Genomic DNA, 23636 nt, shown 5'->3' with positions numbered 1-23636 from the left:
AAAGCAACGTAACCGTACACGTGTGTGTATTCAGGACATAATTAGACAGAAACGCACACCTTTCACTTTTAAAAATATCAGGTAACCAAATAATGTTAACAAATTTTATATTAATACAAGTTTTATATGAAACAAAATTGCAAATGTGTATAAAAATAACATGGAAAATTATTAAAATGAATATTTCAAGTGCTTAAGGTATTCCGTAGACCTATTATAGAACTTCATTAATTTCATTTCAGGACGATTACAACGAACCCTAAATAAACATGAAAATATTATGAAGAATAGAACAATTATTTTATTGACATAAAAGTATAAAGCATAATGCAGCTTCAAAAAATTGTCTGAATGTACGCTAAACTAAATAATTAAACTGTAAATAAATAAAATTGGTAGATTAATAATTAATAGTCCAATACCAGTGGGATAGGTAAATGGAGCGATCTTTGAGCTGTAGAGAACTCAACGCAAAAATCAACAAAAATAATTCAGAGACAAACAAAATAGTTATACTCGAACTTTTATAAAAATATCCATATTTAAATACTACAGCTTTTAATAGTCCTTTAATAATAAAACCCAAAGATAGTTAAACTCATAATTACTATTAGATCATTATTATTTGTATTCAAAATTTATGTTAAAGCGACCTTGTTACTGGCGCCATCTTTCGGAAACATTTTGCATTTTGCAGTGATGTAGTAAAGAGGCGACATCTTAAGCCAATATTGTGAACTAGCAGTCTTCCCTTGATATAAATATTTCCGACGTTACAAGACAGTTCTGAGATTTTCTTATTACTTATCAGTATAAATACGAGAGGGCGTTTATACTAGTATGTGTAATCTGACAATGGGCATATGTTATCCTAATCCAACTTTAAAAATTGAAATTAAAAAGGAAAAACCCTTAATTCCGCAATTGATTCGTGATTATGTTATGTCAAAAAAAACAAAAACTCTTTTTATATTAAATAACATTTTAACGACTAGGCCGACTAATGAAATTTATTTTAATAGTTTATTACAATTAGGAAATTTTATTGACATATCTCCACATAGTATAAAACAAAGTAGTTCTGGGTACATCGGTAATTGAACTTTCTACGGGACGATCTTTTTTATGTTATAATTAGGCGGCAAGGTACACCAGGTAAGGCCGCCTGGTGGTAAGTAGCCACTACCGCACATAGAAATTGACGCTATAAGAAATATAACTATTCTTTACATCACACTAATGTGCCACCAACATCAGGAGCTAAGATGTTATGTCCTTTGTGCCTGCAGACACCATCACACAACACATCAAGAACATACATACATACATCATCGTACCGTCACCTTGACGACCTCCGTGCTCGAGTAGTACACCGGTTTTCAAGGGTACGGTTCCGAGGTCTCGGGTTCGATTCCCGGCCGAGTCGATGTAGAAAAAGGTCATTAGTTTTCTATGTTGTCTTGGGTCTGGGTGTTTGTGGTACCGTCGTTACTTCTGATTTTCCATAACACAAGTGTTTTAGCTACTTACATTGGGATCAGAATAATGTATGTGATGTTGTTCAATATTTATTATTTATTATTATTATCATTTCGGTACTTTGATGCTGCTGCTTGCTTTGTGATAATTGACAGAATCCTGCTATCTTTTCCTTTTTAGTTATCTAAAATCTATCACTGGTTTGGATTTACCTCGGACCTGAGAAGAACGTAATTCAGCGGGATCATTTATAAAGTACCTTTTTAGAATAATTGTTTTCATATAAACATAAAAAATATATTTTCCTGTTTTGAAGTAGTAAGTAGAAGTTTTATGAAGTAACTATTTTTCCGTTTCCGGAGCCGAGATGGTCCAGTGGTTAGGACACGTGCATCTTAACGATGATTTCGGGTTCAAACCCAGACAGGCACCACTGAATTTTCATGTGCTTAATTTGTGTTTATAATTCATCTCGTGCTCGGCGGTGAAGGAAAACATCGTGAGGAAACCTGCATGTGTCTAATTTCAACGAAATTCTGCCACATGTGTATTCCGCCAACCCGCATTGGAGCAGCGTGGTGGAATATGCTCCAAACCTTCTCCTCAAAGGGAGAGGAGGCCTTTAGCCCAGCAGTGGGAAAACTTACAGGCTGCTAATGCTAATGCTAAAATTTTTCCGTTTATCATCAACAGCACGCGACGATACAGACTGTCAAACATCAAGTTCTTAATTAATATTTAACTAGCAGCAATAATCAGCGTCATGATAACTATTTTCCAAACATTTCCTCATTAACAACTAAAAACTAAATTTGTCTATAATGTACTTTATGCTGTACAAGCTCGACTTACCTTTACTATCAAGTGTAGGTAAATGAGATAATATTGTATGAGGTCAATATTTTCACATTCATTAAAACGTGAACACTCACGTCACGTTTTTATGAATGTGAATAATATTGAGACGCCATAGTCACCTCACTTAACAATGGACGAGCAACTTTTCAAACTAAAGGTGAGTCTCATACTGACCACAGTCAGTATTTTTGGAGTTTCTAAAACATGTTAATAAATGAGAAGACGTATTGTGTGCTCCTTCCATTATAGGAGACTATACCATTCTATTATATCAAAAACTTAACTGAAAAAAAAAATATCTAAACCAATATATGTACTATTAAGCTATACCAGAAGATCGAAAGAAAATAGCAATTTGTTAATAGCTCAGCTATACGGCACTACTAAGAGTTTATGATTAATATACCTTTATTTATAATATAACACAATTACTACCTATTTCCACTTTAAATCAATCACTTCCTTTCAAAATTGGAAATTGGAAAATTTAATGGAGTTAGACAAAGAAAGCTCGGGCAGCAAGAAAAAATACAAAGGCCGGTAAAGCCCCGAATACGACATATGAAATAAATATTGTTCGTATACTTAACATGATACGAAGCATGCTTAAGCAGCTTTCATGAGTAGACCGCTGAACCAAATTTGATACGAAGCAAGCTTCAAGCAAGCGGTCTACTCGTAAAAGCCTAACATACATGTCTCCATGTATCATTAACATACAGACAATCTTACTTTCGCATTTTAGTATAGATTTCTTAACGATTATGATAGTAATTCTATAATTAATTACAATCGAGCTCATCTGATAATGGACCCCTGGGTCCATTGGATTTGTTAAGATTTTAACACCTCCTCAGTTGAATAGTGATCTTCATACCTGTAAATAATTTTAAAACGCTGGCTTTATTTAATTTGATGTGTTATTGTGTTGTCATTTCATTGTATATTGAAGTTTTGTCATTTAATGTTTTATTTTTTACGAAAGTGTCTAAAAACATAGTGTCATAAGTGTGGTATGACTGTTACGCTTTCACCGTTAAGCCACTAAACTGAATTTAAGGATACCATTGGTATGAAGCAAGCTTGACTCCTAAGGGAGAACAGAGTCTACTTTCTTATACCTAAAACCTACGAACCCTCTAATACTCAGGCGAAGTTGCGGTCAATAACTAATAGTTCATATTTAAAAGGAAGTGCAGCTTTATGATGCACGGAGGGGAGAGGTTTGGTCCGGGAGGAGCGGGGGAGAACTATGACGTCACAATCCTAGGCTGCGTGTACAGAGCAACGCCTCTATTCGGGTCACCTATTTTAGGATGCACTTAACGAAGCGCTTATGTGTGGCGACGGTCTAAAAATAAATCTGTGTTCGATTTTTAAATTAAGTACGTGTTTTTATTGTTTATCATTTTTATTATTTTTAATTATAGTATCTTGTTTATGTTATTAATATATATCGATATAATTGTACTACTATTAAAACTACAAAATATTAAGGCTTTTGATGTTTCTTAATAAAGTTATTCAAATAAATAACTAAACATTCTTTTATTTTATTTAGTGTTTAGTTTTTTATTAAGATTCAATATTTTATTTTAATTAATTATTTCATATAATTAAAAAAAAAATATTCTATCTTTATATTATTACAGAAAGAACTTAAAATTATCACAATCATCAATTCATCACTAACTAACTAACATTAATAAAAACATCAGATTTTTGCTTATAAGCTTAAATTCTTGAATCGTTATTTTACATGAACATTTAAATCTAGATCATTCTGAGAAGAAACAGCTAAAAACTCAGTAAATCAAAGCAACGGCTTGTAGAAGTGCTGGGTAAAGGTCGTAGGTTTGGTGTAAGTTTAGTCCACTCCGGTACTTTAATACGGATAGCGAACAGCAATATTTCGTATCGGCTTGAACGGTAGGTGTGCCTGTTGTTACGCTGGAACTACAGGTCATAACATCTTAGTTCCCAAAGTTCCTGGTGCATTATCGATGTATGGATTAGTTAATATTTCTTACAGCATCAATGTCTATGGGCGTTGGTGACCACTTACCACCAGTTAACCCAATAATTTTATGTTTTCTTTGTGCGTTAATCACGTGAAAACTTTCATAGATGGTTAAAGGTCCCTTTTTTGTGTGTGAGATAGAGATAAAGATTTATAATATATATGTAATACAGTAAAGTAAAGTAAAAGTTCATAAACGTCCCACTGCTGGGCAAGATCATCCTCAGGGTAATGTATTAGTAATTTATGCGACTCATGAAAGCTTCTTGTGTTATTTTTCTAAAAATCCATTAGATTGATATAAAAAATTAAATTAAGCATGATAATTTTGTGGTACTTATCTGGAATTGAAGTAGCAATTTTCGATTAGAAACACGTATTCTATCCACGGAGCCGATAGATAAAATTTATCATAAAAAATCAAAAAAATAATTATGCTAAAAAAATATTTATATTCATTCATTCATTCATTCTGCTTTAATATTGTTTTATTTCACTACAAACAAAACCCTTGCAGTGATTGTCCTGCTAGACCATCTATTTTATACCAAAATCTTCTCCAAAACGCGACGCGTTTTCTGGTATAAGTTTTATGAATAACGGTTTAATAGTTATTCAGCTCATTACAAAAAACCATTCTTATGTGTATACTGTACTGCAATAACAACACGAAAGCCAAATACCTTATAAAGTTACATAAAATTAATGCAGACATTTAAGCAAGTCCCAAAAACAAGTTCCAAAATTTAAATACTACAAAATACATAAAAATATTATGTTATTTTTAATATTTAAAAAAAAATACAAATGTTATGAGTTTAAAATCAGCAGCTTGCTTAAAAATAGCAAATCCTATAATCGTCTTAATAATTAGTTTCGACTAATTCCCGTTCGATGTAACCCCCTCCCCATGCCCACCATCGAACCTGTTTCAGAATGAAACTGACCTAATTCCACCGCTGCAGACCCCCTCCGCACTGACTGACGTCATACTTTAACCCAGAAACGACAAGTGTGTATCCCAGTTTTATGGGACAGACGATTAAGGTAATAATATGAAAGACATAGAGAAGTTTATTCCGTGGCAGAATGGAATTGTTTACGTCGTTTTGTATTTGGATAAATGGAGCTTGGTGTCAAAAACTGGGTCAGGCAGGGTTGCATTTATGAATCGAAACACGCAGGGCGACGCGCGTTCATTCTTGTCTGTTCTCGTTAATCGAACACAGCTACCTGCTTTGGACGCATGAATCAGTCCATATAAGTACTACGTATGTCTGATATACATATATATATATATGTATATTATAAAATAATTTTGAATATAGATTTGTAAGAAAATAGAGAATTGACTGATTTTCACGTATAGTTTCTGTATTAAATGACAGTAATATAATCTTAATCAGAACGCAAATGCAATTTTTTTTTATAATATTACAGATATTATAGAAAATTTTATATTATGTATATATTATAGAAAAAACTTGTATGTTATATGGTCATAAAATGTGACGTCCATTTATTTTCTAAATTATCTTATGAATGAATTTATGTTATTCAGTGATATAATTAGTAATTACTTTAATGCTACAAATACATACTAAAAACACTACTTTTACTTATTTATAAAAACTGCGTATCCAATCTAGATAGATTATTAAGGCATATCTGCATTGTCAAAAAAATACCGAATAATCAACATTAGCGGCGCTATTAATAATGAAACTTAAAACAGAACCAACAATGTGAGTCAATTAAGTAGCCTTATTCCGCCTAATGTGAGGTCGAAGGACGCGTCCTTGACTATGACGCACGAATGTGCCTTGAAAGACAATGAAATGTAGTTATTGTTATATACGAAACAGAAAGGTCGTAAATGACAGAACATCTAGACAGATGCAGTCCTTCCCTTGAGGTTTGGACCCTTGTGTGATAAGTTGTTCCAAAGCAAATTGTTTTAACTGTATTTTCCACTGAGCACAAAGTGAACGATCAAAGTGGCACCGGCTTCATAGAGTATTGTATTTATTTTATTTATTTTTTTTAGTGAATATTTATATTGTACTGTATTAAGAACGATTAATACAGTATTAACTTTTATTATATTCAGAGACATAAAAAAAACAATTGATGGACTGATATTAGATAAATTGCGTAGTTGGATAAGAACACTGTTTAACCCATACTAAAATCAAAGTGCAGTTATTTACCATACCATGTAATAATATAATCTAATCGGTGATCGAATAAGGCTCCTATATCTGCAACTGGCTTATGCGGCAATATTATTTTGTGTGACATATCTCAGTAAACAAGGGAAAGAACACCAATTGTCGGCTGAGTGATCGTATTATATCTATATGAACGATTTCTTATAAATTGTTATTTATTTATTGTGATATGGAATCTGTATCTGAGAAATGATTATTCGAAAAGTATACCTTGAAAAAATCGCTGGTCAAAACATTTCTAAAAGAGAATATATAAATTTCCTTTAATTTTTATAGCTAATTGACATTAAGACATTATAAAATTTATCTTGCTACTTAAATGCTTATTTATTTACTTTAATTAAAGTTTAAAATTAAGTCGCCTATACTCGTAGTAAAATGTCCGACTGACTTACAACGTATGCTTAAACACTGAGACTTTCAGCTTAGATGACACCTTTGATTCTGAATTCTACATTGAGAAAACTAATCTTTACCATTTCAATCAAATGTATCCAATCCAATTGTTCGCGCCTATACTACTAATTTAGATGTATATATAATACAGATCATTGATTTAATTTTAAATAGCATTAGTTTCTATATAATCAACTTTTTTTTACAACATTTTTATAAAAAAGAATGTGTCAAAGCGAGTGTGTTGTTTTCCTTCTTTTGTTTTTTTTTTCACTTACTTATAAACCATCTTATTAGCGACGATACAAGCTGTACTAGATTACAAGAATATATTATACTAGTTTTGAAGCAAATTTTGTTTTATTGAGTTCGGTATCGGACTCCAGTGTCTAAGTAATAGACACCAATTATTCTAAGAGTTATTATGTTTAATACATAAATTTAAATGTAATAAAGTAAATACGACTATTTACGTTTTTGGGAGTTGATGAACTTCTGCGATGAAGACGCACTGAAATAATTTAAATTTTCGCGGACGATGACGAGAGGGGCATTGCTAGTTTCATATAAAAATCCCAACCCAGAATAATATAAGGCCATCTAATATCCGACATGTCCATTTCTCCAATGTGAACCGAGGCCGCGTCCTTGGCTATGACGCACGCTTACACCTTGGACGGTGAATGGGAAGCGCCCGAAACTCATTCACGCCCTTTAAAATGAATGTAGCAAATTTAATGTGAAAAAATATATAAACAACAAAATTAAGAATAATTAATAAAAACGAAATTAAACTATACTACTACTATGTTAATAAAGAGGAAGCTTTCGTCTGCTCTATTAATAATTTTAATTACAAATTTGAAATAAATAGTCTTATTACTAAGGTATAGGTTTATTATAGCTATGATCTTAAATTCTGTCACTATCACGTACTAAAACTTTATGCCAATGGAAGAGTGAGCCAGCTCAATGGAAACTGTAACTAGCATCCCATGATTAACAAAGTGTATCTGATGTTATGACGTGTGTAATGGTACGTTATTAATTATTTTATAATTATTATTTTTTTATCATCTGTCATCTATCGCATGCGTGCTCTTTTTCTATATTTCGAGATCTTTCAACTTCATACACAGATTTACATAAATTGTGCATTTTTTGACACGCCTATTATCCCGTCACTAAGATTTTCACGGAGTCAGACTGAAATAAGTATCGTAATCTCGCTTTTAAAAATATACAAAAAGCTAAGAAAAAATCAAATCTAAATCAAAATACTCTATATTGTACACCAGTAAACAAACTAAAAACCATTATTATTCTTTATATATTATGAATTCGATTTCAAGAACTATATCATACATTCGCTAGAAATATAATAAGTATTATATTTAATTTAATATATTCAAAACTTGATTACAGTGAAAGATACATTTAGGTAGTCAACTTACTAAAGTTGACTACATAAATGAAAAATTTACAGTTTACATGATTATATTGAAAAGTTCAGTTCAAAGTTCTGAAAACTACATACAAAGTTTTAGTATCATAAGATAATTTCATCGATGTAATTATTGCAGAAGACATTACATATATACATATATATATATATAATCAAAATAGTTTTGTTATTCTTTTTTTAATTATTTTCTTGATATCGTTAGAACATTGGTTTGTTAAAATATATACAATAGAACAATAGGAATACTCTAATGAAATATAATTTCATTTTATCATAGGAGATGTGCTAAGGCGATGCTATGGCGATGTCGGCAAATGTCAAACGGCCAGAGTCGATACACTTGTTGCTGACCGGGTCAGCGGGGCGCGGGGGGCGGTCAACGACCTATGCAGGCTATTTCAGGAGCCTGCATAGGTAAAGTTCGAAGGTCACGCGGGATAATTTTAAATGTCTTGATTTATTAAATGGGCGTTTATGCCTTAATACTTATTAAATGGTAATATTATTTATTCTCTATGTAGAAATAATGTATCTTTTTAAAATATTCCTCGATATATTCTAGATTATTTAATAGACAAAGGATATTGGACAAAATATATAAATATACTGAATACAAAAAAATCGTAATTGCTGAATTTGAATATCGATTATATTCGAATAAATAGCGTACAAAGTTTATGTAATAATTAACTAAGTACAATTAGATTCAAAATTACAACAACGTGCTATTTGTTCATGACAATGACAAAACATATATATCCTGCTAACGTTTCATAACACAATTGTTATAAAAATTCCCGATAAGCTTTATTGCCATTTCTAAGAAATTGGTCAAAGCCTCTGTTATACTCCAAAAGTTATCTATTTCAGGCGAGTTGCATAATGTGACGTCAGGGGGCACGGCGCGGGCGCGGCCTCTCATTCATGCACACCCACACCAGCATCCGCGACCTGGCACATGGCTGTGACGTCACTCCGTTCGACCAATCACAGCGCGGATCCATTCAAGCCTAACTCCTGAAGGGAAATTCGTCGGATGTAGAACCAGTCGACGAACGACCGCCGTGGACCATGGCTGGTAGCGTTAACACTAACGAAGAAAAGTTAAACCATTTAAAATTTTTAAGTTTCCAATTTAACTTTACAGTTGGCATCAATCGTGTTTTAGCGGTGATTGGGATTCAATTATGGTAAGTTTTAGAAATAAAATAACGCAATATTATTAAATTGAATATAACCATATTTAAAAGAAACTTGAAAGTGGCAATCCTAAGTCCTAACTATGTTTTCACGTGTCTACAGTTACGCTACGGTACGCCTACGCGCCGTCTGGCTCGTAGCTCCGTAGACTCGCCCACGCAAAGTCTGCCCTAACTTAGCTTTTGTGGGTGAAGTTCTCGCTTTACCCAACTTCGAAGTATTAAATGCTGATCTGAAAATTAAAATTGCATAAAAATATAATTAACTAAAAAATAATCAAATAAATACTAATTTCAATGTGTTTGCTGTAATATTGATATAGTAAAACCTTCATAGAAAAAGTTCGCATCAAGAGGCAGCGGAAAATTTGAACTGGCTTCCATTACAGCTCCTATGACACTCTCTCAGCTTATTAATGATATGTTTACATGTAAATTTTAATAAAGTAATTTTAATTCACAACTAATAAAAAATACAAGTATATATTAAAGGCCGGCAACGCACCTACAACCCCCCTGGTGTTGCAGATGTCCATGGGCGGTGGTAATCACTTTCCATCAGGTGAGCCTCCTGCTCGTTTGCCCCCTATATCATAAAAAAATATATTTTATATAAAATTGGTAGACAAATAAGCCCACTGATGATACGTGGTCAACATTAACGTCGCAAGAAACATTAACTATTCCTTTCAAAAGCAATGCGCCATTTACCTCGGGAACTGAGATGTTCCTCCCCGTATGCATTTAGTTACTGGCTCACCCTACAATCCGCAACACGACATATTAAGTATTGCTGCTTGATGGTAAAATATATGACGAATGGGTAAACTCAGGTGAGCTTGCACAAAGACCTGCGACCAAGGTAAAAGCTTGGTGAGAAATTAACAAGCTGTGGGTCAGCAGTGAGAAAGTAATTAAGGTAGAGAACGTATCCCACGCTGTTTCTACATTGCAAAAATTAACAAAGATAAATAATTTCATCTACTCTAAGATCAATACTTCAAATACATCTCGAAATAAAATATATTCCGAAACAAATAGTAAATTATAAACAGGTTCTGGTTTCGAAGCTTATGTTTAAAATATTTATGAAAGAATCCAGTCCAGTTCGATTTTAACGAACTAAAAATATAACGTATTTTAAAATTAAATCAATTATTTAAGTGTCTGAACTATACACATTACATATTGTAGGTTCGATTCTCAGTCACATCTATTATTAATAAATCTATCGACTTCACATCTAAGAGGTATCTAGTTACTTAATTTAGTGTGAGATTTTTTTTCATTGTGGGAATGAGCATTTCAATATATCATTCCAGATTGTTATTTCAACCTAAGAATAAGTTTATATAAAATATGATTACATGTCTATTGCGTACTTTTTAAAACTTGTATTACTAAAAATTGGATATTATTATTCATTGAAACATTTATTTTATACGAAGGAAAATGCTAGGAAAGTACTAGCAGAAAATTCGTGGTGCATATGAAATATACCACAGGCTGTATCGGATTCATTATATACAGTATAATAGAAATCTATGACTTATTTGTAAAATCAACCATTTAACTATAACAAGGCAAACAACGACAACACATATAATGTCCAAAAAAAATGATGAGATTTTACTAAATTTAAGAAACTTTTAAACAAAGAATACTTATGACATAGTCGAAATTAAACCATAATTCTCATTCAAAATTTGGAAAACATGTATATGAATTTGTATGTTTCAAACATTTTTTTCAAATATACAATTTAGTTTATTGATAAGACTAAAGCTTGTCAAAAGCTACGAAACAAAAAAAGAACGATTGAAAAAGAGATGAGAAAAAGGTATTAAACTGTTTTGTCTTTGCCCATAACTCTATTATTACCGTTCATTACGATATCGTACAAATAAAATTCATACAAAGTTGTATTTGCCAAAATACATTTCGTAAGCGTCTACGCTACGAAGAGAGTAACTACGTTAAAAAAGGCTCATATACATGGTGGCTTTGTGCAAGCTCACCTGGATAGGTACCACCCATGTACATGGTATTCTGCCTCCAAACAGCAAAACTTAGTATTGTTCTATTTCGGTTTGAAGGGTGAGTGAGCCAGTGTAACTACAGAAACAAGGGACATAATATCTTAGTTCCCAAGATTGGCAGCGCATTAGCGCTGTAAACATTTATTACAGCTCCAATTTTTTCGGCGGTGGTAACCATTCAACATCAGGTAGCCCATTGGCCCATCCGCCTACCTACAACATAGAAAAAGTGTATTACATTTTGTATTTTTCAAACATAAAACACTTCGACCTACAGACACAAAGGGAGTACATTCGTAAGTCAGGTATGAAACAAAGGTGAAGTTTCAATCAATACTTTGGAATTATAAATCCTTGACATGCATTCGATTTTCTTTTTAATAAATAATACGAAGACCAGTTTTTCAAGGAACCACTTATTTATAGTTTCATTTTTCTATCATTCTCATCAGTTAGTCGTAGAACTTAGAATGAGCATAGCACCCTAGGAAATACTGACCAGCATCAAACCCGCTTCCGAACCGCCAGTCGGGCCGAGTACCGTTGAGATATTGAGGTATTTAATTTATAATTATTATTATGACATATTATCAATTTATAAACTAAAACCTATTCTTCTTCAACGTGGAGATCTTTTATAATAAAGTTCTTATTAATAGAATATCCTAAGGCTATAGGTAGTTTGTCCTCAAATAAAAATTATATGGCAAAATTAAAAAAGTTATTTAGGATAGCGTTATATATGTAAGATTTTTTGATAGTTCTGTACGTAATCTAAAAGGACTACAAAGAAGCAATACCTATAAAACTGGTTCCGTTCGTATCCTAGGGGTGTGTACAAAAAGGGGAAGAGGGGTTCTTTGACGTCAGAGCTTTCCTGTGACGTCATGGGAACAAGCCACACCCGCCTTTGACGTAATCGAGAAACGTGCCTAGCTTGACCTAAAGTCACATAACATTTTCTATCACGAAAGATAAGTTGAAAAACATATATTTTTGGTAATTACACAATTGTAAATAACAAATGTAACATATATTTCAATCTTATAACGCACGCACAAATCAAAAGACAGCTTAAACGTTATTTTAATGAATAATTAATTGGCATTTGCAACAAAATCGAATAGATTAAAAATAACAGTTGTGAATGCATGACAGATAAACGTTTTGCTTTTATCTATAAAATTCAATGAACGAACTTTGCGACGTCACGGATTCCGCAGGTTGTGCTTTCGTCCTTGTCTCGCACGAGAGTTTCAGCGGGCGCAAACGAGAGGGTGTACCTAGTGACCTAGTTTCTCGACCTCGCTCGGGAGGGACCCGTCTATTTTTAATCTGAAGGTCGATTTATTTATAGAGCTGGGCGTGCGGCGGGAACTCGCTCTCATTGTAATTAATTGTTGCCGTTTTCTAATTACAAACTATTCTATAAAATAACCTTATCTTGCGGTAATATTGCCCATGTTCGCGAATTTATTTATGTTTTCGATTTTTTTAAACATCTCCATCCATGCATATAACATCAATTTATACATAGATATAACATGTTAATACATACATTAGCACGCTGGGCTAAGGCTGTAAATTTCCCACTGCTGGGCTAAGGCCTCCTCTCCCTTTAACGAGTAGGTTTGGAGCATATTCCACCACGCTGCTGCAATGCGGTTTGGTGGAATACACATGTGGCAGAATTTTGTTGAAATTAGATGGAGGTTTCCTCAGAGCATTTCCTTTTTCCTTCACCGCAGAGCACGAGATTAATTATAAACACAAATTAAGCACATGAAAACTCAGTGGTGCTTGTCTGGGTTTGAATACGAAATCATCGGTTAAGATGCACACATTCTAACCACTGGGCCATCTCGGCTCAACATGTTAATAAAAATAATTAACTAATTTATTTGAATTAAAGTTTTTTTATTAAAGCCTCTTTAAATAATATCAATGCACATACAGTAACAGTTTGTAAATCCCAATCCCACTGCTGGACTGAGGTCTTCTAAATTTATTTAAATTTTTAAAATTCTTTATCTGTTAGCGCTTATTCCACCACGCTATTCCGATACAAAATGTTAATTTGTACATATTTGGTATTTCATATATTGGTTCCCTTCACCAGCAATCACGATAAGAATTATAAGCACTTAATTCGTGCTTATATTTTAATTCATCCCACATGACTATTCTGACTTTACTGGTTTTGAGACAGACTTAAACCTTTCCCGAAACGCGATGCGTTTTCTCGTTAAAGCTTATATATAAACTATTTATTTATAACTTTAATTGTCTTGTACGTAACTTGTTGAGCAATTCAAGATATACCACCTATTTTCTAGTTATTGAACCTTGTTACTTAATTATACTTATCTTTACTGATATACTTTACTGCACATGCAAAGGACAATTCACAACAAAGTAATATTGTATAATAGTCATATACTCTATCGCGAAGCAGCAATAATAATAATAAATATTGGACAACATCTCACACATTACTCTGATCCCAATGTAAGTAGCTAAAGCACTTGTGTTATAGAAAATCAGAAGTAATGACGGAACCACAAATACCCAGACCCAAGACAACATAGTGAATTAATGAACTTTTTCTACATCGACTCGGCCGGGAATCGAACCCGGGACCTCAGAGTAGCGTACCCATGAAAACCTGTGTACACACTACTCATTACTTAGTACTGTTGAGTTCCCCATTGAATGTGTCACTGTAACTGGGAAATAACATCTCAGTTCTCAAGGTCGGTGGTGCATTGGCGACATGAATATCGGTTCACCTTTCTTACGGGCAGGAGTGACCACATACTAGCAGATGGCCCGTTTGATGGCTTTTAGAAACAACATTTATTTACAGAGGTTTTAAAAATTGAATGGATATGTAAGTATAATTTAAAAAAAATTATTGATCTTATATAGTAGTAACGTAATCCCATTTTTGTCCCAGTGATTATGGCACGATATTTGCATAGAAAAAATTGGTTATGGTCTCATTTTAAAGAGCTCCAGCCAGAATTTAAGAGGATTCTTGATTGCGCTTCACTAAATTGTTACGATTTAACAAAGACACCAATTTTAACTGAACTAATGTATACTATTTGACATTAAAAATTTCATTCAATTAAAGTCATAATTTTGACGCAAAATGGAGAAGCACTCTTCTACATTTTACGTCAAACTTGCAGTTTACAATGAAATGAAATCAAAATCATCATAGGTTTCGAAATTCCTAAATAATCTTTTGAATAAACGCAAAGTTTCGCGACAAACCCACTAATTAATAATAAAGACAATAATATAATAATAAGAACACGTTTTTTTGTTGACAAGTATTCAATGCAATTCGCGCGCCACCTGTTGAACTTAGATGGTACTTTGTCAGAAGCGTCCGTCCGTCCGTCCGTTGACTTGAGCATAACAACGCAACGAAATCCAATGAATGGAACGGGACTATATGACATACAGGATAAACAAAGAAACAGATTTTAGATATGTTTATTGTTTGATATACATATAAACAAATACAAGAATTATCTCTATAGTTTACTTGTATATTATATATATAAGAGTAAATATGAAACGAAAGTAGTTTTATTACAGTTTAGGCACTCATACATTAGTTCTTTCTTTTTAAGAAGGTTTTTAGAGCAAAATTTAAGAGATTTGTAGTGTGAGATGTGAGAAACAAATAATATTTATTTATTTATTTATTCTTTATTGCACCTAAACTTAAAACTAAAAATTACAATTTTGCTACACAAAGTTGCATGAGGTGCAACAGGTGCAATAATTATTATTAATTTTATAAATATTCGTATTTTTATGACGGCTAACAACATTAGCTCATCATCGTCATGCAAGCATTTTCATTTTATAGACTGTCAACATATGCGCAAAAGTTTGTTAAAACTGGATATTTTATGTTTTTTGGATTTTGCGCTGCAAGAAATATTAACCATTCCTTACAATGTGCCATCGACCTTAGGTACTAAGATGTTATGTCCCTTGTGCTTATAGTTACACCAGCGCACTGGCCCTTCAAACCAAAACACAACAATACTGAGTACTGCTGTTGGGCCGTAGAATATCTGATGTACCGCAACAAAAAATTTTAAACCACAACAGATACAGTACAAATATCTAAGGTACAATTATGTAATTATTTGACAAAATGTTACCGCTAGCCCATCAGCAAACCTCTGTGGAAATCTTTTACCAGTAGATTGGCTTGGATTAGTAGGTAGAAATATCTACCTTACTTGGTTAGACTTAACTATCCCCTCTTACTAAAAGCAAGAGGATCGAGTTGAAGATAAAGGGATTACCTTCTTTAACACAAATAAAAAACTCATTATCAATGCTTCCACAATAAAAAAAAAAGTTGCCGCAAAAAATCACCACTCTATGTAGAAACTTATATCTTTTAATCAGTCATTCAGGACATTGACCTTTATTATACATATGTAGGGTACAAATTATTACCTAGTAATATATTCTTGGACAATTAGTCCAGAGCAATATTCTTTACAATATAAATATAAGAGAAAAAATGTAATTATTATATGGTCTTGTTGAAAAAATGTATTCTATTAAATGATATGGTCCTATTCAATTTATTTTATCTTGTACTATTTCACCATAATGGTTCAAAACCCGTATTGGTTCAGTACTTTTTGCGGTTTGTTGTCAAAAAATTATCAATGACAGGCCGGAGTTCGGAAGCAGGTAGTGTTACACTCTCGTGCTTCAAACAGTTGGTCCTGCGTCTGGTCGCACTCCGGTCGAGTCGGATTACCGTCACATCGGACTCTAAAAGTAATAGATTATTATAGTGCCTCTGTTTACAATATAATACCTTCTCCGAAATTGTATAACATTTGAGATTGACTGAGGCTGAATTTCGCCTTGCCACTTAATTCTCAGGTTCAAAGCCCGGGTTGGACCAAAAGAGATATATAGTAACATACCATACAAATGTGCAGTGCAAATTGTGTGCATTTCAAAAACGCTTCATTGTGAAGTAAACTTTAATAAAATACATTTGATTTTATTTGATTTATTATTCCCATCTTTTTATATACATATCGGTATCGTTATCGACATATCGTTTTCGTTTACGTTCAGGAATTAGGATCTTTTCTGACCACATCTGTTCATTTGGTGTTAAACTCCCGTGAAAAAATACATACACCGTTAGTTCCGATCATATCTGATTACCGTAATACGGGAACATTTAATAATTCTGTTTCTTAACGCGTGCGGTAAAATTATCATGTATATTTTAATGAAAGATAGTTGAGACACGTCAGCCTTATCCTAGTATATTTAAGCACAGCCTAGTATCTTTGCATATATGTAAGATACTCTATGTAACACGCAACAAAACGAAACGTCCAGAGCTTTATATACAATAGTTTACAAAAAACACACTTTAACAAACGGAAAGGAAAAGAAAAACAATTATTGAGATAAATCCAATAACGTTAAAAAGTAGATAAAGACGAGCTGGCTCAGTGACTAGAAAATTTGAATCGTTATCGAAGACTGCGAATACAAACTATTGCGATTAGCACCGCTGAGTTTTTATGAAATTAATTAACTGTGTAAAAAATTAATATCATGCTCGTTGAAGGAAAACACTCTGCAGAAAACGTGAAATTCTGTAACATAAAAATGTCTTTTAATCATAGCAAACCAGAACATAGCAACAAACGTATATATAAAGGCTAAGGCCTCCTCTCTCTTTGAGGAGAAGGTTTTGAGCATATTCCACCACGCTGCTCCAATGAGATTTGGTGGATACACATGTGGCAGAATTTCGTTGAAATTAAACACATGCAGGTTTCCTCACGATGTTTTTCTTCACCGCCTAGCACGAGATGAATTATAAACACAAATTAAGCACATGATAATTCAGTGGTGCTTGCCTGGGTTTGAACCCGTAATTATCGGTTAAGATGCACGTGTTTTAACTACTGGGCCATCTCGGCTCGACATAGCAACAGAAAGCATTAATATTTAGTGCTAGAAATCATGGTACCCACCCAGACAACCTAAATAAAGACCTAACCAGTAGCGTCACTTAGCTTACTTATGATACTTGCTAAGAAAAATCGTGAAAAACTATATTATTATATAAATACACAGATTTTCTGTGATTGAGGCATTCTTTCCGAACCGAAAGTTTTTGACCGTTACTGAAGTGCTACTTTCAAAGGTTTAATCGAACAAAGTTTGGTATTGGAAATCAATGAGAACATAATTTTGTTTATTATGCGTTTTTACAGATTTTATTTTTCCTTAATAACAATACTAACCTACATATTTGTCTGTTAGATTGTAAATGTAACTGATTTTATACAAAATTGAAGTTGAGTCAAATAGTTTTAGTCTATGTTTTTTATCCTCAATCCTCTGTACGTAAGATTGTTTGCAAATTTTCGGCTAATATATCTAACGAACACAGAATGATAACGACTCTAAGTCAATTTAATCTAAAACGAACACTCTTATAAACTGCAAACCTTTTCATTAAGTTTTAACTCCTACTTAAAATGGGAAGGTGTGGACATACCCTGTTAATCATCTTCATCTTTATATTTCCCTGCAATCAGACTGACCACTGTTTATAAGGCATATGAATCTATGTCCCATGACCCTAATCCCACTATTTCCTCTATTGGATCTAAAACAGTAATCAACAGAACCGCTCCGTATATATCATTACGCTCGGGCAGACGGTATCGGGTGGCCGGACACAACTTCCGCGGGGCTTCGGTCTCGAATGTCTAATCTATTACCTGTGCCGCGTCCACATCGCCCCGGTAGAGGATACGCTTTTTATCGAAAATTTAATACGATTGAATACGGCTCAGGTCACATGAGTGATCTATGGTAGTTGACATTTTGTTGACGTTTATAGAATTATTTCACTTTTATATTCCACTAAGCTAAGTTAAAATTAATTGTTTATAATAAATAATAAATATTAAAAAAATATATATATTTCATTTTCTTTTGCGTAAATTCTACTTTAAACAGTATATTAAAAGCTGTCTTTTAAGAGTTTTCTCAAAAAGTCCAATCGGAAGATATCTATTTTACCAAATCGATTTTCTTTGTATATATTTTTAATAAAGGCTTAAGTAACGTAATACATATATAATATATTAAATTAACATATAAATATTTCGAAAGATAAAAAATAGAACAAAAAAAATTTTTTTTTTCGTTGTCTTGTACTATATAAAAATAAACTTAATTTAAAACAAAAAGGTTTTCACACAAACATTTTTTAGTCGAACACGATTTGAAGTGTTTTTTTTTTTAATAATTAATTTATTAATTTATGAATTTATTTGTATTATATTTTAAAAATGGTAAGCTTATATATATTTATTTTTTAATAAATTGTAATTTAATAAAACAAATAAATTGTTAAACAAAACTTAAGGCAAAATTTGATTTGCAGCGATGGCGTACAAGGCACGAACTGTCAAATGAACCTGCTTAAAACAATACTTATAAGAAAGAAATTGCATAATAATAATTGCATTATAATTAACCTTGTACTCGCTAAGACTATTATCAGCTGGATTTAACCACGTAACATGGTACGGTTAGATGGCAGGTTTAAATCTTGGTGGTACCGTAATCCTGTAACGAGGGAGGCGCCGACCTCCTTACTAAGGCTTCGGTGCCCTCTGTACATTCCAGCCTTTTCCATTATGCTTTACTTTTTACATATTAGTTTTATTTTAATTATAAATAAATAGTTTTTTTTAATAGAAATCAATTCATCAATGAAATATTCAGATATTTTAATCATTTTATCGAAAATTCTTGATTCTTACAATTTTAATCTATAAATATTTTATACATCGTTGAAATAGTCGTAACTGACAACTTAATACATCTCCTGTCACTTATTTTAATTTTAATAAATCAATTATCCTTATATTTTTTTTTATATATAGATTAGATATTGTCACACTAAAGAACTAAAACAAATGAGCCAACTTTATTATCTTAGTGTGCATGACAGCTAAGCTTGACAATCGCCAAACGTCACACTACTTTACTAGTGTGCGTAAACTTACTGGCCAACTGTAGGCCACTATTATTTTTTCCATTTCCGTTCTCCGCTATGACAGTCTATTTAGATATATAAATAATCAAACCTTTTATCTAAGTTGCTCTCTATTTAGGGAGTTTGATAGAGCTGTACTAAATGAATTAAATTATATCTGTTAATTTTGATTTTTTTTTTATAAAATCTAAAAAAAAAGTAATCGTCATAGAAATAAATACAGTATTAGGTAAGCAAATAATCGCGTCAGTACCCCACCCCGCCCTGCGCTTATACCTCGGGGCGGAGCAAATTAAGGGTGATGGACACAGGCCCGTTTTGTTAGTTATAAGGTAGCTCCAATGTGTTGCCTCGGCTATTCATTCGCACCCCGGCTCGACCGGGGTGCACACGTTCTTTTGTTTCTATTACTTTTTAAAAAACTACATTGATATAACAACCAGTGATAGCCGCTACGATTTTATAGTTTTTTTTTTTTCTTTTTTAACTTTCATTTTTCTTTTTTGATTTGTGATGTTCTTTTTACTTACAAGTGAGTATTACTTTTTATTTAATTTTTATAGCTTTAATTAAATTGTTTTTATTATTATTTAGAATATAATTTAAAAAAAAAATTAAAATAAGAAGACATTTCTTATTTCATTCATTAATATATTTTTTTTATTTTTTTAACAAGGTTATCTTGAAAAACGTCCTCGAATAATTTTATTATTTTTTTTATTTATAACGATAGGAGTTTACAACTATTTAATATAAACGTTTATTATTAAAATATTCGAATTGTTTAATTGAGTTATATAATATATAACGTATCAATTAATAATCAGCACTATCGTCGCATTACCGCTGTGCATCGGCTTAAGCCGGTAGTATGGTTTCTGAACGATGCGGGGCTTCCCGCTATTCGATACCTATGCTTTTAACACGCCATCCGTTTTACCCCACTATAAATATTAATATTAAATTTCGTATCAATTTCAACAGCGATATTGTGAAAAATTCTGCGTGCCTTCACATGTTGTTTAAGAGCTAAATTTAAACGACGTGTGTAAAAAAAAAATGCTTTTAATTTTGAATAAAATTAAACTGTCTGTCAAATCTTTGCATTATTAACTTGTTAAACTACATAGTTGATTTTAAAATATCTTTCACTTGCATGTTTTATCATTTTTCTTCATTCATTACTGATGCTTTCGGTCGTATTGTTCGTTAGCCGTATTCGTCGTTTATTTTGTTTGTATTTTGTTGCGTTGTTGATATATCTGCATTGCCAACACCAACACCGAAGAACCGAAATACAATGAAGTCCAAAGCAGCTGCTGGCCACTGCACAAGATTAGTATATACTCTTGTGCGTGTGACAGCGGCTATTGCGGATCTTTCATTAACAACGTTTGAAGACCACGGAATAACTACGAAATGACAACTTTTATTTAAATCTTCTGTCTATGTATAGTTTCTTTATGTTTTGAAGACAAGCGAAACGAATTACCCAATGAAATTCAGTTCGTTTAGCTCAACGAATTAAAATTACCAATAAGAGATGACGTTCAGCTGTAGTCGATATCCTTCGCAGCTCCATTAACTCCTAAACCAAACAGCCGATACGTCAAAGGAGGTTTTATGTAGAAATCATATTTTAGATAAGAATATTTGTATCGTTAGATTTTTATTATGTTCTTGGAGTAAATTGAGTGAGGCTGTTTTTCTAAATTTACAAAGTATTAAAATAATAAATTTGAAAAAAAAAAACGTTATTGCTGCAACGTTAATATTATATAAAATAAAAAGCACTCTTTTTACTTCTATTATTGTAAATCATAAATTTAAAAGTTATTAGAATAATATGTGTTTAATTATATATTGTATATCATGTGTATATGTTCATAAAATCATGTTAAACTTTTCAGATATAAATTATTATTTTTAATTTAGTGAAGTATCTAAATATTCGTCTAAAAATCTCTGTGGATAATTTTAACAAAAAGAAGATACTATAATTAAATAACAATATAAAGTTAAGAAAAATAATATAAAATCATTTATATTTCTTAAAAAAAATGTATTCATATTAACAAAACTCTAAAAATCTAAATCTATAAATCGAACACGTAGCGAAAACATGAGAGTTACTGTGTACAAATTCAAAACTCTACGTAGACCCCGATCGTGCAACGCCAATATGGTATTTATTGGAATGTCACTAAATACGATAATTATAATAATTAAAAGACTCATAATAAATAATATTTACACATTACATACATTTATAATAAATAATATTTGTATTTTGGACTTATAATAAATTTTAAATTGTTCTGTTGCTTGGAAAATAATATATACATAAAAAAAAAGTTAATACAAATAATAGCAAAGATACACGCACGGACCACACAGGTCATTGTGAAATTAAGCGTAAACCATACTAATAGGACATATGTGAGATGGAAGATATTAAAAAAAAACATACGCAGTCGGTTAAATGTGACCGTAGCCTAACGTACACTTGATACCACAACACAGTCGCGTCATGTCATGTCGCTTCACGTGATCATCATCGTAGATCCCTTAGAATCCTCGCGCAGGTAAAAAATGTTTAAACTATCCAGCGAGTTATTGAGAACTTTATATTGCAAGTAACAGCCTAAACGTGTACCTACTAATAAGTATATAATTCTATAGTTTATCTTTCTATAAACAGTATAATTCCTATCTGCGTCTATAGGTATCTCCGGTTATTTCTTCTAAACCATTTAACGAATTTCAATATGGTTTTCACTAATAGAGAGAGCCATAGACGAGGAATGTTTATACATAATTTTGTACTAAATGGCTGAACTAACCAACCAAAGACTGCTTGTATGCTTTAATCATTTTTACTTGGTAATTCAATATAGATTAAAATCATCTTTTGTCTTTTAGAAGATATCACCGATTCCAAATTGCGTGGAAACATAAAAATTTTAAATATCAATAATAACATATTCTTGCTCGGCGGACTTCTCATTTTTTCCATTAATAAATTGCACCCGTGCACAAATAAAATAGCTTGTGTAATACAACTAAAAATATCGGCAAATATCAATAAATAAAACATTCCAAAAATAAAGCAATATTTAAAAAAGTAAACGGTAAAATTTTATCGCCAAACCGGTAAAATTTCGATTTGTTGTCAAAACAAAGTCTTTACTAATTCGACCAAATTATTGCTCAAAATTAAACCATTTTTTTTACCACCAGTTTCAAGTGGGTATAATTATTGTTGCTTATAAAATATATTATAATAAAAAATTAACGATAAGTGTAAAATTGATACTTGAATCTTTTTTCAACAACATACTAAGTATTATTCAAAGACCGTCGTCGTGATATAACAGATCGAATATAAGAATAGTTATGAAAATCGGTTCATAAAATCAGCGAACCTACTGATACGGAACCTAGTGGCAATACCAATCGAATCGAAAAATCTAAAAATAAAAATCGAAATTATATTACTAAATAAAATTAATTTATTATCATTTGTCTAAACATATTTTTTTTCAAACTAATTAAATCTTCATTACCATTCCTATTTGGAATTAAAATATACTTAAATAATACTTACTGTCACTTTCACTTTGGTAGTTGCAGTGAAGTACTTTTTGCCTTTTACATATTTTAACAAACTAAATTTGTAAAACATGTCAACTTTAACCACAATTTTAATTTATAAAATTAACTTCGCCAAATTAGAGTACAAAATTAGGCACGATGACTCAGTAATCGTTGTTTTAACGCGCGACTATCTATCATGATCCATTATTTCTATCTAATGGGTGGTGCCTTATTGGGAAGTTTAAAAAATATAT

At 32.0% G+C, this 23636-nt stretch overlaps 1 long non-coding RNA gene across 1 annotated transcript in view; it reads right to left on the bottom strand.

Annotated features, from left to right (window-relative positions):
* The window catches only part of LOC125077747, a 33257-nt gene extending 14074 nt beyond the window's left edge, over positions 1 to 19183 (bottom strand). The window contains exon 1 of the long non-coding RNA XR_007120773.1: positions 19145 to 19183. This is a non-coding gene — a long non-coding RNA (uncharacterized LOC125077747). The remainder of the gene's footprint in view (positions 1 to 19144) is intronic.
* Between the last annotated feature and the right edge of the window lie 4453 nt (positions 19184 to 23636).

Source organism: Vanessa atalanta, chromosome 4 (assembly GCF_905147765.1).
Source record: "Vanessa atalanta chromosome 4, ilVanAtal1.2, whole genome shotgun sequence".
In the NCBI taxonomy this organism is placed as follows: domain Eukaryota; kingdom Metazoa; phylum Arthropoda; class Insecta; order Lepidoptera; family Nymphalidae; genus Vanessa; species Vanessa atalanta.
This window is presented reverse-complemented; position numbering and strand designations above follow the sequence as displayed.